The following is an 18,007-nucleotide window of genomic DNA, read 5'->3' on the forward strand; positions in this document are numbered from 1 at the left end:
GTTTCTTCAAGAAAGTGTATTTAAATACCTTTTTTAATTCATTATAAATCATCTCCCAGAAAGCCTTAATCCTTGGGCACGTCCACCAAAGGTGAAAGAATGTACCTTCAGTTTCTTTACATTTCCAACATTTATTGTCGGGCAAGTGATAGATTTTTGCAAGCTTGACTGGGGTCATGTTCCCAGTGGCGTAGCGTGGGGGGTGCCAGGGGGGCCGGCCGCACCGGGCGCAACATGGGCGGGGGGCGCGCTCGCACTAGCAGCTCTCTGCCCCTACTAAAATCCACGGGTTAGGGAGCCCGCGCTCGCTCGGCTTGGCGAGGAGGTCGCGGAAGGGGGAGAGCGAAGCCTTCTGCCGCGGGCAAAAAAAGGAGAGGAAGCCGGGTGGGCGGGCGGGCGGGCTGGCTGGCGGGGGTCTGGCTGCGCCTGCTGCTGCCGGTGCAGGGCAAGGCAAGCAGAGCGAGGAGGAGAGAGAGGGGAAGGGGGGGGGAGCAGCTAGGAAACGCTGCGGTGTGGAGGAGGAATCAATTAAGGAGAGAAAGCGAAAAGCCTTGGAGAAAGGGAAAAAAGGAAAGAAAAGAGGCAGCTCCAGGAGAGCGCGGGGGAAAGAGAAGCCTCGCTGCTGCTGCTGCTGCTTGGGAGAGTAAATTACTGTACTTGCCTTGCCCCGGGTTAGGGGGCGCAAATTATTTGCCTTGCCCCGGGTTAGGGGGCGCAAATTACTTGCCTTGCCCCGGGTGCTGATAACCCACGCTACGCCGCTGCATGTACCACCTGTATATCATTTTCATAATATTCTCTCTTAAGGCATTACATGCTGTAAATTTTACACCTGTGGTCCACAACTGTTCCCGGTCAGCAAACATAATGTTATGTCCAACGTCCTGTGCCCATTTAATCATAGCAGATTTAACTGTCTCGTCCTGAGTATTCCATTTTAACAGCAAGTTATACATTCTTGAAAGTATCTTTGTTTTAGGATCTAACAGTTCTGTTTCCAACTTTGATTTTTCCACCTGGAAGCCAATTTTTTAATCTAAATTATAAGCCTCTCTTATTTGATAATAATGAAGCCAATCTCGCACTTTATCTTTTAGTTTCTCAAAACTCTGCAATTTCAGTTTGTCTCCTTCTTGCTCCAAGATTTCCCAATATTTCGGCCACTTGGCCTCCATATTGAGCTTTTTCAGGGCCTTTGCCTCCATCGGTGACAACCACCTTGGGGTTTTGTTTTCAAGTAAGTCTTTATATCTTGTCCAGACATTAAACAATGCTTTTCTGACAATATGGTTTTTAAATGCTTTATGTGCTTTAACCTTGTCGTATGCATGCCACCCAAAAACATTATTGAAACCTTCTAGATCCAAAATGTCTGTGTTCTCAAGAAGCAGCCAATCTTTCAACCAGCAGAATGCTGCTGATTCATAATAAAGTTTAAAGTCTGGCAGGGCAATTCCCCCTCGTTCCTTTGAATTCAGTTAATATTTTAAGTTTTATTCTGGGCTTCTTTAATTTTCTTAATTTTTTAAACCTATGTTTATTGTAAAATCCTAATAAATATTTTATAAAAAATAAATAAAAAACTAATCTTGTCCATCTGTCCCCCCCAGTGATGACACCTGGGGTGGGCCGCAACCCCCCCTTCCTCCGCCACTGGGTTGAAGCCAGCAAAGGGAAGAGAGGGGAGGGAAGGAGGGGGTCAGCAGGCAGGCGAGCAGGGGCAGGGAGGGGGCAAGCGACAGAGATCAGGGGTGGTGGGGGTTGCCCCGAATTTTTCTCACAAAATGTTTCAATCCACCTGCACACATATTATTATTACTACTATTTTTCTTCCTCTCCCCTCCCCATCCCACCTACAAATGTGTCCTCTTTTTTGCTCTTCGGAATATGGCAACCCTACCTCTGTACAACCTGTCCTTTCCCAGCACACAAAGGCAAGAGGTTTCTATGCATACATGTGCACCCTTCAATTCAGGCCTCACATGAACAAACCTGGGTAAAAGGCCATGTTTAAATGTCGTATGGGATGAAGTTTTTGGAAATTCTGGTTTCTAAAGCTCCCTGATAATCAAAGTCCTTCAAGACCTCGACAGGATAATGCTAAAATAGAACTGGACTGGATTCTTAACCCTGAAACGTACCTCTAAAGTAATCTCTCCTTTTAATCTCTTAGTTAGCTTTCTAATGGGAGACAGTAAATAGGATTGGAGGCCGAGAGCAAAGAGACCACTTCTGCAAGAGAGAACAAAGCAGAAAAGATTTCTGACTATTCATTATTTCTAGACAATTGAACTGTGCTCATTTACCTGAAATGTCAACCGCCTAGAGGTAACGACATACCCTCCAACATTTCTCCAATGAAAATAGGTATGTCCCATTCCGTAACGATAATTTTACTATTTATACCCCAAACATCTTACTGGGTTGCCCCAGCCACTCTGGGCAGCTTTCAACATATATAAAAACATAATAAAACATTAAACTTTTTTTAAAAAACCCTTCTCTATACAGGATTGCCTTCCGACGGCTCAGGAGCTGGATAACTCCATACCCTCCAACATTTCTCCAGTGAAAATAGGGACATCCTAAGGAAAAGCGGGACATTCTGGGATCAAATCAGAAACCAGGATGGCTTCTCTAAATCAAGGACACCTGGAGCAGCATTTGTGAACAGCATAAGCAACCTCTGCTTGACAAGAACAGGCCAAAGGTACATTTAGTCCAGGGGTTGGCAACCTAAGGCCCATGGGTCACAAGCGGCCACGGGGGTTGTTTTGCTGGCCCACGAGCCGCCCCCGAACCGTTTGCCTGCTTGGTGAGTCCCTGCACACTGCACTAAACTGGCGCAGCACGGTGGGGGGGACTCACTTTAGCGGCGCTGGAAATTGCATCTTTGCATGCGCAGATGGCGAAAATCACCTCTGCGCAGATGCCAGAAATAGCGAGTGCGCGCGCTCATGCACACCCACAATCCAGCCCACAGAGGGGGCTTCGCGGCAGTAAACCAGCCCAGGCAACTAAGCCTTGCCAACCCCTGATTTAGTCCAACCTTCTGTTTCCCACAGTGGCCAGCCAGATACAGTGGTACCTCGGGTTACATACGCTTCAGGTTACATACTCTTCAGGTTACACACTCCGCTAACCCAGAAATAGAGCTTCAGGTTAAGAACTTTGCTTCAGGATAAGAACAGAAATCGGGCTCCAGCGACGCAGTAGCAGCAGGAGGCCCCATTACTAAAGTGGTGCTTCAGGTTAAGAACAGTTTCAGATTAAGAAAGGACCTCCAGAACGAATGAAGTACTTAACCCGAGGTACCACTGTACCTCGAAGCAGCAGCAGTTGTGCTAACTCTGTTGTGCTAACTGTTGTGCTTACCTGTGAAATAGCAAAGCCTGCGCGTGCGCACGCACGCACACACACAATGTTTGTCACGCAGGATCTTCATGCACTTTCAAACTAACATAAAATTATCCCTGCTGTAACATGTTCCTTTATAAAACAATACTCTTCCAGCACAGAGATAAAATTAAAAGATTATATTGTTTTCTTATTTAAAAATCATTGTGGGAATTATTCAGTATTTTCCCAAAGCAATTGAGCCCCATATGTAAACTGATGAACCAACAGTGGAAGTTAGCAACTCAAATGTGTTGCCTTTGCCTTCACAGGGATGTGGTCTGAGTCATCTTTTCTGACTAGTAAAAGAAGTGGAGGGAACAAAGCTTTGGTGTGAAAGGGCCGGGCTGTGTTTGCCCACACGATGAATGAAAAACACAAACGTTGCCTGAGTCTATAGAATTTTCCAACCACCTTTCCTCTGTGATTATGTTGCAGTTTCTCGAATGAAAGTTTACACAGAAAGCCAGTCAATAACAGGCCATGTCAGCTGCCAGCGCGTTAGCAGCGATAATTAAAAAAGATAAAGGTATTAGTCGGAAAAGATGAACATCCATTTCCTCGTAATAATCCCTGGCTTGACTGCTAGCAAATAGATGGCTTTAATAAAGACTTGTTTGTTTTGCCACATGGCCTTGTTGACAGGGTACAAAGCAAAGGGGAACACAGTAACCAAATTACCTCCATCACCAGGAAAAATATAGTTGATAAAATGGGCACGTACCTTACTCTAGGGAGAAAAGCAACACTTACCTAGTGGCCAGTTAAAGCATAACATAATTAATTATCAAGGACGGGAGCCCATCTGCAGGCCTAAAATAATCTTAAAGCTTCAACAGCTGCAAAATGGCTGGTAGTTTTGCCAGTGGCCTAATAAACGTTCTCTGTCGACCATTAGCTGTGGGCTTATTTATGCTTCATAATTACTCTAGCAAAGCTGGGGGAAAGGGCTTTAGCTCAGTGGAACAGCATCTGTTTTGCATGCAGAAGGTCCCAGTTTAATCCTCAGCATCTCCAGGTAGGGCTGGTAAAGACCCTTGTCTGGAGAGCTGCTGCCAGTCAGTGTAGTAGACAGTGCTTGGCTAGATGGACCAATGGTTGGACTAAATACAAGAAAGGTTAAATAGAAACATAGGAAGCTAAGTTAAAAACACACACTTTTTTTAAGCAAAGCTATTTGGGTCTTTAGGGACGCGGGTGGGTTAAAGCACAGAGCCTAGGACTTGCCGATCAGAAGGTCAGTGGTTCGAATCCCTGTGACGGAGTGAGCTCCCGTTGCTCAGTCCCTGCTCCTGCCAACCTAGCAGTTCGAAAGCACGTCAAAGTGCAAGTAGATAAATAGGTACCGCTCTGGCGGGAAGGTAAATGGTGTTTCCATGCGCTGCTCTGGTTCGCCAGAAGCGGCTTAGTCATGCTGGCCACATGACCCAGAAGCTGTACGCCGGCTCCCTCAGCCAATAAAGCGAGATGAGCGCCACAACCCCAGAGTCGTCCGCGACTGGACCTAACGGTCAGGGGTCCCTTTACCTTTACCTTATTTGGGTCTTTAGCACACACAGTTCATAGCTAGAGTTTGTTTAATTGTTTATTTTTCATTTAAAGCGGGGGGTTTTGTTCTGTTTTTCCAAACGTTGCACCCTGCTTTTCAGCACAGTTCTGCAAAATCATTTAATTGTAGTATTTTGCGTTTTGGTGTTTCAAGAGGATTGGATGTATTATTTATAAACTAATAAAGATTGAATTGAAAATAATAATAATTAATTAAAGCGTTTCTAACCTCCTCTTCAGCCAAACAGGCTCCCTAGGTGGGGAGAAAGTGGGCAGACCTCTGCCTGCAAGTTTACAATTTTAAAGGCAACACAAACAGAAAAGAAGGGGTGGGGAAGCAAACTTGGGCTGTGAATCTTAAACAGGACTTCTCACGATGGCTTGTCGGAATGGAACAGTTCAGGGAGAGGAAGAGCAGCAAATAGAGCTGTTCTCTCAGCAGTGCCAGTGAAGAGGCCCTGCTCATCTCTTGTCTTGCTGCAGCTGGGTGGAGAGGTCACTGCCGGGTTAAGACAGGAAGGAGCCACATGTCCCGCCTCTTCCTTTTCCCTTTTTGCCTGGTTGCATTCATATTTAGTGGGTGATGCTAATGAAGCATTTTTAAACCATAAGGACAGGAGCAGGGGTCTGTCAGCTACTGTGTTTCAGTAAGGTAAGCCTCATCCTTCAACCCTACCAAAGAATTCTAAAGCAAACTTCCTCTCAACCCCCCGCCAAGCTCTGGAAAATGGCTCAAGCGTCTTGGTTTTAATGAAACAATTGGGGGGGGGGGTTGTCTGTTTGGTTGGTTGTAAGTCGCTTTGGGTTACCCTGGACAAGACAAACAAGTTCAATAAAAATAAAAGAAAAGAAAAGAAAAGAAAAGAAAAGAAAGTGAAACTATGGAGGCAGTGATGGCCCTCAACTTTGATGGCTTTGAAAAAGCCATCAAATTAATGAAGGTTATCCATGGTTATTAGCTCTGCCACCATGGTCAGAGGCAATATGCTTCTGAATACCCGTTGTTAGAAACTGCAGGAGGGAAGAATACTCTTGTGCTCGGATCCTGCATTTGGGTTTCCCGCAGGTAGGGCACTGTGAGAGCAGGTTGCTGGACTAGATGGGCCATTGACCTTATCGTGCAGGCTCTTCTTCTTATGTTCTTATGATCCCCTGCAAATGCGGAACACTGTGAGGGACTTGTCTAAGTGCCAGTTCCTCAGATTGAAGCCGTTGAGTAGGTAGATGGTTTGATCATACACAGCTTCCCCTGATTGGTGCTGGCACTGCACACTAAACTTTGGTAGGCTCGGGATGAGTGGAGTAGAAAAGGAAGTGATGTCATAGAAATCAACCGGAAGTTCTAGAACAGTGTGGTAGAGCCAGTGAAAACATGAAGATACCATAGAAATCCACCTGCAGCATACCCAGAGCTGTTGCTTTAATATATATAATACACCATGATTTGAACTTGCTCTCAAAAGAAACAGCAAACTTACCACCCACCCGTCTGGACCATTATGGGATTACACAACATTCTTTCAAGCTGGAGCTGAGATGGGAAGAACAGGGAGGAGACACCTGTTATCAGAATAAAATAAGAGAAGAAACACTTCCCAAGTATTCTTGATTTATAGCTTTCAAAGAGAAGGAAGGAGGACATTTGGGGAAGGCTTCCCGAGTGTTTCTCTGGTGGCTAGTAGAAAACGGGAAACTTTGCTGCATCTTTTCCAAGGGAACTGACTGGCGTTAGTAGTCTGGAGACGAAAGTATGGATCCTAAACGCCGGCTTGATCAGAACAGTGGAACAAATGAACAGATTTCTGGTGTCAAGGGCGGAACACCTAGCGAAACTCCCGAGGAAAGGAACAACGAAATGAGCAAACACCAGGAAACACCAGGTCTGCCTGGCAGCAAAGCAGGTAATAATACAACTTCGCTCAGAAAGCACTCCTGCCAGCAGCCAGTAAGTCAAGGGTTCCCTAGAAGCCACCCATCCATTGGCCACCATTGCTTGCAGAGCTCTAAAACTCTCCAAGTGCCTTCGACAAACGAAGTTAGTGCCAAGGATACCAAACCTTTGTTAAGTCCAAGAACAGGCAAAGAACTGCATAGCAACTTTAACCAGACAAGTCCCCATTGGGACAAGAAACCTCTTGCAGAAGTCCTGAGCCCTTCTAGTAACAAGCGACAGGTAAACAAAGATGCTGAAAGAGATGGGAGAGGTGCAAAAGAAGGTACAGCTCCACCTGGGGGCTCGGAGCCTGAAGAGTCTTCCTTGTATAAATTGGTCCCGAGCTTCCAATTTTTAGTGGGGCAGGATTGCGAGAGTGGCAGTCAACCACCGGCCGGTGCGGAATACAAGTACAGGAACCAGTCTCCGGAAAGAAACAAAGCTTACCCACCCCAGCAATCAAAGAAAGCTAAAACTGAAGAAGGTGCCGTTTGGATTTGCCCACGAACAGGCAAAGAGCTTAGATGCAGTGCTACTCAAACAACTTTCTTTTGGGATGGAAAAACCCTTTCAGAGTACCTGCATTCTACAGGCAGAAAGGCAAGTGGCCCAGAAATCAAGCAGTTGCTGCAAGCGTTTCCTAGCAGCCACCAACAGCCAGCGGATCAGGAATCTCAGCAGTCCAGTCAACAATCAATTGAGCAAAGATACCTCCAGAGCAAAACAACTAAGCAGCTGCAGCAAAGGAAGTAAATTAATGTTGAGGAGGATGCCATTTGGCTAAGCTGATATGTAGGCAAAGAAGTTAAATGCAGTACTATGCAGACAAGTTTCTTTTGGGGTTGAAGAACACTGGCAGAGTATCTGTGCTGTTCTCCAAGTTACTATGTCTTTCCTCCACTGGACGAAATGCTAATTCCTCTTACGAGAGCAGAAACTAGTGAACGTAGTTCCACAGGCCATCCCAGAGCCCGATGACTATGCACGATCTTCTTCTTTCAAATGCCATGAATCATGTGATCAGCAACTGCATGATTGGCTCTTTAAAAGTAAATTGCAGACATGAATCAATCCTACCTTGGAGAAGGGGATGTTTAACCCTTCTGTGGTTCTGATTTGGACCTTGGGTCCCTCACCTTCATTTCACATCTTGGGGGTGGGGGTGCTTCTCATCAACTTTGCCCACCGGTCAATTTTAAAACTGGCAATAGTGTTCAATAAATTCAATGCTCCTAGTTAATGGTGCAGATTTCTTTATCATTAAATTTACATCCCACCCCCTTTCCAAGGAGTCCAGGTTGGCAACACAATTGTAATAAAATAATTAAAACTTCAAGAATATCTGGAACACAGATGCTGGTGAAGATCTCCACCTCAAAGGTTTGTTGAAAGCGGAAGGTCGTCAGCAGGTGTTGGAAATGCAACAGAGATGGCACCTGTCTATCATTTCCAAGCACAATTCAAAATGTTGGCGTTGAGCTTTAAAAAGCCCTAAACAGCCTTGGTCCTGTATACCTGAAGGAGTGTCTCTCCCTGCATCATTCAGACTGGACACTGAGGTCCAGCTCTGAGGGCCTTTTGGCAGTTCCTTCACTGTGAGGAGTGAAATCACAGGGAACCAGGCAGAGGGCCTGCCCTGTGTAATGCCCTCCCATCAGTAGTCAAAGAGATTATAATTAATAATAATAATAATAATAATAATAATAATAATTAATAATATTTTATTTATATCCCGCCCTCCCCAGCCAAAGCCGGGCTCAGAGCGGCTAACAACAGTAAAATAATACAACATTCTAAAATCAATTCATTATAAAATCAGTTCAAATCAAATTGATGGCAAGCATTGGGCTAGAGTTCTGTGAAGAATTACACTGGTCAACAACAAATTTGTTGTCTGTGTTTTTTCAGTTGATTTAGGATGAATCTGATGCACTGAATCCAAAAATCACATTGGTTTTGCTCAATCAGGTCAAGTTTTTGAGCTGTGGCCACATGTCTTTTTTTACGTTTTTGTTCACATGTACGCTTGTGTGGAGCATTTTAGAAGAAGTTGGTGGGGGTAAAATGCCATGTCGAATAATTGTTTTGATTGGAAATGATTATTTTAATGACAAGAAGTATTCAGGTCCGATAGTTCTGGGTGATTATGTCGAAAAGGGATCAGTTTGAAGTCATAAAACCTCGAAATCTTCCATAAATTGGTGCGGCAAAGCATAAAGTTGCTTACCATGCTTATTTTGGTATTAAACTTGGTGACCAGGATAAAGCTTGGGCGCCACACATGGTGTGCAAGGCATGCACCGAGACTCTACATGGGTGGACCAATGGCAAGAGGAGTCTGAACTTTGGAATTCCCATGGTTTGGAGGGGGCTGACAAACCATGTCACTGACTGCTACTTCTGCGCTGTTGATGTGACTGGGATCAACAGAAAGAACTGGAGCAGCCTCAAGTATCCTGATTTTCAATCAGCACGTCGTCCTGTAACTCATTGTGATGAAATTCCAGTGCCTATCTTCGGAGAACTTCCTGACATTAGTGACGAAGATGCCTCCAGTGTTGAAGGACATGAAGAAGAAGAAGTGGTTCTTGAAGATGATGCTCCACATCCATTTTCCCAAAAGGAGTTGAATGATCTAGTTCACGACCTCAGCTTGTCAAAGGACTCTGCCGAACTGTTGGCATCCAGATTGAAGGAAAAAAACCTCCTCTCTGACAGTGCTCGCATCAGCTTCTTCCACAACAGGCATCAAGAGTACCTCCGTTTTTTCTCGGAAGAGAAGGACTTGGTGTACTGTGCAGATATTGCGCAGCTTCTGCTCAAGCTTGGAGTGCCACAGTACGAACCCAAAGATTGGAGACTGTTCACTGACAGCAGCAAGCGATCACTGAAATGTGTTCTGCTACACAATGGCAACCAGTTTGCCTCTATACCCCTGGCTCACTCGAGTACACTGAAGGAGAACTATGAAGTGGTGAAGTATGTGCTGGAGAAAATTGGTTATGATCAGCATAAGTGGTTTATTTGTGTTGACCTGAAGATGGTGAACTTTTTGTTGGGACAACAGTCTGGCTTCACCAAGTATCCATGTTTTCTGTGCACGTGGGATAGTAGGGACCGTGCTCAGCATTACACGAAGAAGGACTAGCCTGTGCGGGAGGAATTGGTGCCTTGCAGAGAAAGGAACGTCATCAACGACCCTCTGGTGGACAGAGACAGAATACTCTTCCCACCGCTGCACATCAAGCTCGGCTTAATCAAGCAGTTCACCAAGGCTCTGGACAAGGATGGTGACTGCTTCACTTACTTGTGCCAGGCTTTTCCAGGATTGACCATGGAGAAGTTGAAAGCTGGCATCTTTGACGGTCCTCAGATCCTTCAGCTCATCAGAGATCCAGAGTTCGGAAACTCAATGAACGAAGTGGAACTGGAAGCGTGGAAGGCATTTGTTCTGGTAGTGAAGAACTTTCTGGGCAACAATAAGGCCAGAAACTACGCAGAACTTGTCAACAACATGCTGACTGCTTTCAGAAACCTGGGCTGCAACATGAGCGTCAAGATGCACTACCTATTTTCACATATGGACCGGTTTCCTGAGAACCTGGGTTCAATGAGTGACGAGCAGGGGGAAAGATTCCATCAGGACATGAAAGAGATGGAGACCAGGTATCAGGGTCGCTGGGACGCAGTCATGATGGCTGACTACTGTTGGACTCTGAAGAGTGACCTCCAAGCCGCTGAGCATTCCAGGAGTTCCAAGAAATGGAAGTTCAAGCCCTGAAGTTTGAAAAATGGTGAAGCAACATGCAATTTATGTGTACTTACCTTTATCAATGCCCACCATTCAGTTTACAGTAATCGATGTTTCTATCAGGTAATCAATATATGTCGTTGGAAAAACATTTTTTTCTCCTAAAAACATATTTAGGATGATATGTGTTGACAAAAATCAGCTGATAATGCCACAAAAATGTAATCGATTTTGTCACAAGATCTAATTTTTTTCAAATCAACATAGCACAAAAACCTGACCTGATGGAGAGAAACGGATGCCATTTCCTGATTCAGCAGTGCAAAAATACCCTAAATCAATTGTAGAAATCTAGACAACATTCAAAAAGTAAAAAATTGTTGCCCAGTGTTATCAAAGGAGGGGGTCAGGCTGTGCCTTGGCCAAAGGCCTGGTGGAACAGCTCTGTTTTGCAGGCCCCGTGGAAGGATGTTAACTCCCGGAGGGCCCTAGTCTCTTGTGACAGAGCGTTCTACCAGATTGGACCCACAGCTGAAAAAGCCCTGGCTCTGGTTGAGGCCAGCCTAACCTCTCTGTGGCCTGGAACCTCCAAGGTGTTTTTGTTTGAAGACCGTAAGGTCCTCCGTGGGACATACCAGATAAACATTTATACTACTTTCTGTAGACACCTGAAGGTAGCCTTGTATCAGGAAGCTGTTGATGTCTGGTGTTTCATTATGTTGTTTTATATTATGTTGGAAGCCACTCAGAGTGACTGAGCAGGGTACAATATAATAATAATAATAATAATAATAATAATAATAATAATAATAATAATAATAGAAACTGGGTGGCTAATATGATCCCCACCCCAGCAAGTAGGGAACACCCAAATGGTGCCCCATCCCCCACTAGAGAAAAAGGGGTGAAGGTCTACAACAGGAACAAGCGGGGAAAGAAAGATCAACACTGGGATCTGCCACCACAGTGGATCCTGCCACCTGAGGCAGTCACTGCCTCACCTTGCCTCTTGATTGGGCTGGTCCTGCCTGCAGGCCATTTCGACAGGTGAGACCCTCCACCTGTCAATCATCTGTCACCATGATGCACCCGGTGTCTGAACTTCATATAATCATAGAGTTGGAAGGGACCGCAAGGGTCATCTAGTCCAGCCCCTACAATGCAGGAAACTCAACTAAATCATCCATGACAGATGTCTATCCAATCTATGCTTAAAAACCTCCAATGAAGGAGAGTCCACCATCTCCTGAGGAAGTCTTACAATCCGAAAGTTTTCCCTAATATTTAGTTGGAACCTCCTGTCTTGTACAGTGGTACCTCGGGTTAAGAACTTAATTCGTTCTGGAGGTCCATTCTTAACCTGAAACTGTTCTTAACCTGAGGTACCACTTTAGCTAATGGGGCCTCCCACTGCCACCGTGCCGCCACCGCCACGCGATTTCTGTTCTCATCCTGAAGCAAAGTTCTTAACCCAAGGTACTACTTCCGGGTTAGCGGAGTCTGTAACCTGAAGTGTCTGTAACCTGAAGCGCCTGTAACCTGAGGTACCACTGTAACTTGATGCCATTGGTTTGAGTTCTACCCTCCAGAGCAGGAGAAAACAAGCATGCTCCCTCCTCCATGTGACAGCCCTTGAGATATTTGATGATGGCTATCATATCTCCTCTCAGTTTCCTTTTTTCAAGCTAAACATACCCAGCTAATGAAAGAATTGGGGAGAGCACTCCCCATTCTTTCTTTCTATACTTTCCATGCATGGTTTGGATTTAAGCCATTCCTGCAAAAGAAGGCCTTATGCCCAACATCTTTCAGTGTGTTGCTTTTTTCAGGGGCAATGACATTTCTATTCTGCTTTGAACTAAAATCAGTACTGTGTGTTTTGCATTAATATTGAGTGAATCCAAACTGGAAGTTGCCAAAGCATGGGAAACTGAAGCAAGGTAGTGTCATAGCTAGTGTACCAGCCTAAGCTATACTGCCAAGAAACTGTGGCCCTTTTTTCTTCTTTTTTAATAACATTTTATTAATTTTCCAAAAGTAACAAAAATAAATCAACAATACAAAATTAAAACAAAACAAAAAAAATTGACTTCCTCCTAGTCCCTTCCTTGGTTCCATTTTTTATCAACACTGTGATTCTTGATCACATCCAACATGCCATTTTTGTTATGAAGCAAGAGCATAGATCACTAAACATAAATCAATTTTGCCTTAATATATTCCAGCTATGTGCTCTTGCTGTGTAAACTTAAAACAAATTGGTGGACCACAGAGTTTCTAGTGGAAAACAAACAAAGAAAAGGAGACGGTGTAATCTAGAAGCCTGCCTATCCCTGAACGCATAGATGTAGAACAGACAGTGATGTCATAGAAATCAGTCAGAGGTTCTAGAACAGTGTAGCAGCTACAGTAAAAACAGAAAGACTCCACCTAAGTCTTTCCCAACCTAGCAATGGCTTTTGTATCAATGCCATGATGTGAACTCACTCTCAGGAAAAAGAGGAAAGAAGACATCTGCAGCCCATCTGGATCCATTATGCAACAGCCATACAAGCTTGAACTCAGATGAGACTTCATGAAGGTGGGGCCATACCTAAATAAGAGGGAAAACAACTCCCAATTATTCTTGATGTATTGTTTTCAGAGAGAAGGAAGAAGGAAATAGGGAAAGACGTGCTAACGTTGCAGGTAGCTAATAGGAAAAGGAAATGCTGAGCATCTGTTCCAAGCGGACTGACTGACAATAATAGTTTGGAGACAAATAGGAAGGATGGGGGATTCTGAAGGCCTGGTTGATCAGGAAGCTCTTGAGAGCAGCATCACAAATGAAGAAGTCTCTGATGTCCAGGAGGAAAAACCTAACAGTGAAATTAATGAGGAGGGTAACAATGAAAGTAATGAACCTCAGGAAAGTGGAGTTGCTGGTGAAGAAGAAAAGGGAGAAGCCCAAGAGGAAACAATTGCAGATAATGAGGTTGAGGAACAGCCTCAGAACCCAAACCAGGCTGTCAGGTCACAGTCCCTTGTCAAAAGGCAGCAGTCTGTAAGCCAAAGAAGTCCCTCATCCACTGACCAGCGCACACCCCCGCAGGTAAAATCTCACATGCCACTTACAAATGTAGTTAGCGTCAGTGATGGCAGAACTATGATAAAGCCAGTGGAGCAGCAGAACACAACTGAAGAGGATGCAGTTCGGGTTAGCCAAAAGACAGGCAAGAAAATTAGAGACAGTACGATTCAGACAAGTCTCATCTGGGAAAAAAAGCCACTTTCACAAATTCTTCCCCATTCACGGAAGCAAGCGCCATGTCCTGGCAGTACACAAAAACCAGAAGATCAGAACTCCTTCTTTAATTGGCCAGATCCTTTTGAGTTCTAATTGCTATACCGTTTCCAACTTTTTTGTGTTTTCAAATGCCACTTCTGCTCCTGACAGTCGGACAATTTAAATACTTGGGAGTGTTATCCAGATTAAATGCTGTGAGATGTCCGTTAGAGCAAATAGCCGTTTGTTCCGTTGAAGACTTACTGTAGTTGAAAAGCCACACAGTTCACAATTCAAATGAAAACATCGTTCAGTAAAAGCTTCTCTCTTTCACATTATTTTGACCAAACATTTGCTAAAGTTCCTTTAACTTTGTTAAACTTTAGCTAAGAAGTCTTCCGCAAGAAGGCTTTCTGCTTATATTTGCATTGCTGTCTTGTTAGACTATAAATGGCTCAAGGTATCATTTATATGGTCACATTTTCTGACTGTGGTGAGGACAACTTGATGCAGCTCTCAAATCACAGCAAAGATCTCTCATTTTCACCCAGCTTGTTAGCATATGGTATGTAGATATCTTAAATGTGTATTATCAAAACCAGGACATAACTTAACATGATTGCCGTCATGCTGATCTAGCACAGAGAAGTTTGTCTGAGGCTTTTTTTACAACAGCTCTAGCACTCAGAATTGTGTTATTAATTTGTCTCTCGTTGCATCTGAGGACTAAACTAGTTGTTACTTTTATCGCATGATGAGCAACCACACCAGGACTTAAGAAATAAATGTAAATGTGCTGAGAGGGGGGGGGGGAATTCTCATAGGGACCAGTGTAGAGGAAGGAGAAGGTTAACTCTTCACTCCCCAGCTGTGATCCCAAGGAAAATCTACTTCCACCCATTGCTGCAATGAGTGCTCCCATTAATGCCAACGATAATTTATTTCCCCCACAGCTGGGGAGACAACTATTAAGTCTGGCGAGGGAAAGACTGATAGGCAGCTAAGTGAGTGCTACACCAACACAATCCGGACCCAGCTTCAGTACTAACAGTCAAAACTAAAAGACTTAAGTCACTCTCTCCAACATTTCTCAGGGACACCCTATTTAATAACAAGAACTATAACCCGTCCATCTGACTGTCCCTGAAAAATAGGAACACTTGGAGGGTCTGTGTTGGAATGCCAGACGGGAAACTTGAAAAAGGAAATTAAAATGTGAAACTTTCAACAGGCACTCCCATGGCCACCTTCCTCACAGCGATTTTTTCTGAGGAAGGTTGGTCAAGAGAGTCCTGCAATGCAGGGGTTTGGACTAGATGGCCCTTGCGGTCCCAACTCTACTATGATTCTACTTTGGTTCCCTCCAGGCAGGTGTTTTGTTTCATTTTTGCATTCTGCAGCATGTCATTGACACGAGAAGTGTGCCAGTGGTGGGTTTTTATACTGGAGCTTAGGGATGCGGGTGGCGCTGTGGGTTAAACCACAGAGCCTAGGACTTGCTGATCAGAAGGTCAGCGGTTCGAATCCCTTAACTTAGGAAGCTAAGTTAAAAACACACACTTTTTTTAAGCAAAGCTATTTGGGTCTTTAGGGATGCGGGTGGGTTAAAGCACAGAGCCTAGGACTTGCCGATCAGAAGGTCAGCGGTTCGAATCCCTGTGACGGAGTGAGCTCCCGTTGCTCAGTCCCTGCTCCTGCCAACCTAGCAGTTCAAAAGCACGTCAAAGTGCAAGTAGATAAATAGGTACCGCTCTGGCGGGAAGGTAAATGGTGTTTCCGTGCGCTGCTCTGGTTCGCCAGAAGCGGCTTAGTCATGCTGGCCACATGACCTGGAAGCTGTACGCCGGCTCCCTCAGCCAATAAAGCGAGATGAGCGCCGCAACCCCAGAGTCGGCCATGACTGGACCTAATGCTCAGGGGTCCCTTACCTTTACCTATCTGCGCATCATCCCACTTTCTTCATTGCTCTGTGATGGTTCCTCAGCATTAGCGTATCACTGTCTTCTGGAAGGGCACCCTTTCATTTTAACACAACAAAAGCGAGACAACACCCATCCTACCCCGCATTTGCAGTGTATGAAGTTAGAGGGTTTTAACAGGAAGCTGTGGGACACACATCAATTGCCGGAGAGTGCACTCTCCCCAGAACTTTTTCAGGTACAAGCAGGAACTGCGTAAAATCACCCCAATGCCCTCATGAGCACAAATCATCATGAATGCTTAATAAAGAGGACATTTGGAGTGGCCATTCCTCTCATCTGTCACCAAGATAAGCTGTGATTTAACGTAAGGCACAGCCCGTGGAATGGCAGAGTAAGGAGTTCAAAAACATTGCCGTGCTGCATGGCAAACTGTAATATTAGAGCTGTGCTGCATCAGCGAAGCTCTGTTCATGAAACAGCTGACCAAGATAGAGCAAAAGGCAGATCTAATGGAAAGACAAGAGTAATATAAAAAGAATGCTTAAAAGGTTATTAGGAGATCACAGAATGAACTCCACGATAATCAGCTAAGTATGAGAAGGTCTTTTTATTAGAGGCTTTACTGGAAAAGGTTCAGAGTTAATAAACGAGGAGCCCATGTCGTTTGGTACTGCTGATCAACTTCTAGTGAAATGTGGACATTAGATTGGATTAATTGGTTAAAATACTCCAGCTGACTGCTTAATTAAGCCAATTCTATTTCCATGAGAAATTCAGTAGGTGATCTCTAGTTACGTTGCAGGAAGAAACAAGGATGTAAAAATAGCCTGCTGCTGAATAGTAATAATAATAGAATAATAATAATTCAGTATTTATACCCCACCCATCTGGCTGGGCTTCCCCAGCCACTCTGGGCGGCTTTCAACAAAATATTAAAATACTGCAATGCATCAAACATTAAAAGCTTCCCTAAACAGGGCTGCCTTCAGATGTCTTCTAAGTCTGGTAGTTGTTGTTCTCTTTGACATCTGGTGGAAGCGCGTTCCACAGGGCGGGTGCCACTACCGAGAAGGCCCTCTGCAAGGTTCCCTGTAACTTGGCTTCTCGCAGTGAGGGAACCACCAGAAGGCCCTCAGCGCTGGACCTCGATGTCCGCGTAGAGACGCTCAGCCAATGGCCCATCTTGTCCAGCATCTTGTTCTCCCAGCGGCCAATTAGATGCTTGTGGGATGCCCACAAGAGCATGATTTCCTCAGGAAGAACCCCTCCCTGAGTGGGCTCAACTCCTCCTCCTATTGTCGCTGCTCCCAATTGGTTAAACCACAATTGCATTTTGCACCAGATGCCTATTGCCTGGAAAAACACCAATGGGTATTTGGGGAAACTGGGCTTGAGTGTGAACCCACTTAAGTCCAGGGTCACCCTCCCTCTGGTTGGTTCCATGTCCAACTGTTCTTGTTGGCACCAGTCTGTCTTAAGAGACAATGGAGTTTGCCTCCAGGGGTGAATCAAAACCCCTGCGTTAGCAAGTACCAATGTGACCTCCCCAGGTTGCAAGCCTGGGCAGCGTGTATGGAGGTTCTGGGCTGTCCAGATGACAAGACCCCTCTCTCAGCCTCACTGATGTGGCCCAAAGGAAAGCTTGGCACCAGGAGTTGCAGCCTAGGACCACCGCTTTAGGGCACAGTCATTTACGGTATCTAGAAATTTTAACAGGAACATTTATGTAGCCATTTATGTGTGAAATCATCCATTGCTACAACATTTCTTGCTTCTGATGCTCCTTTGATTTTATCATCAGAACAGGCTGGGAATAAATTCCAGTGGAAGCCAAAGGGACCTGATGGCTTGCCCCATACCCCTTCCTCACACCCAAAAGGTCTAATTCCCTTCACCTTAATCACTGTTGTGTTTCTCAGCTGCACAAGCAAAAGGAAGAAAAGTCTCTTAATAGGAAAGCATGTCGAAAGACCACAGGAAATTTGCACTGGCAGATCAATAGACCACAGATATAGGAGGATATACAAATTGTATGAAATCAACAGTGGTCAAAAATAGCTCAAGCTTGGTGGTTGCTTTTATTGCCAGCTGCCAACCCCTTTAATGATCAATCCTCAACACATTTTTTGAATGTGTTTGAATTTATAAATAAATATTTTCTTTCTATTAAATGAGCATGATGCTAAGATCGA

This window comes from Podarcis pityusensis (assembly GCF_964106645.2).
Source record: "Podarcis pityusensis genome assembly, chromosome: 1".
In the NCBI taxonomy this organism is placed as follows: Eukaryota; Metazoa; Chordata; class Lepidosauria; order Squamata; family Lacertidae; genus Podarcis; species Podarcis pityusensis.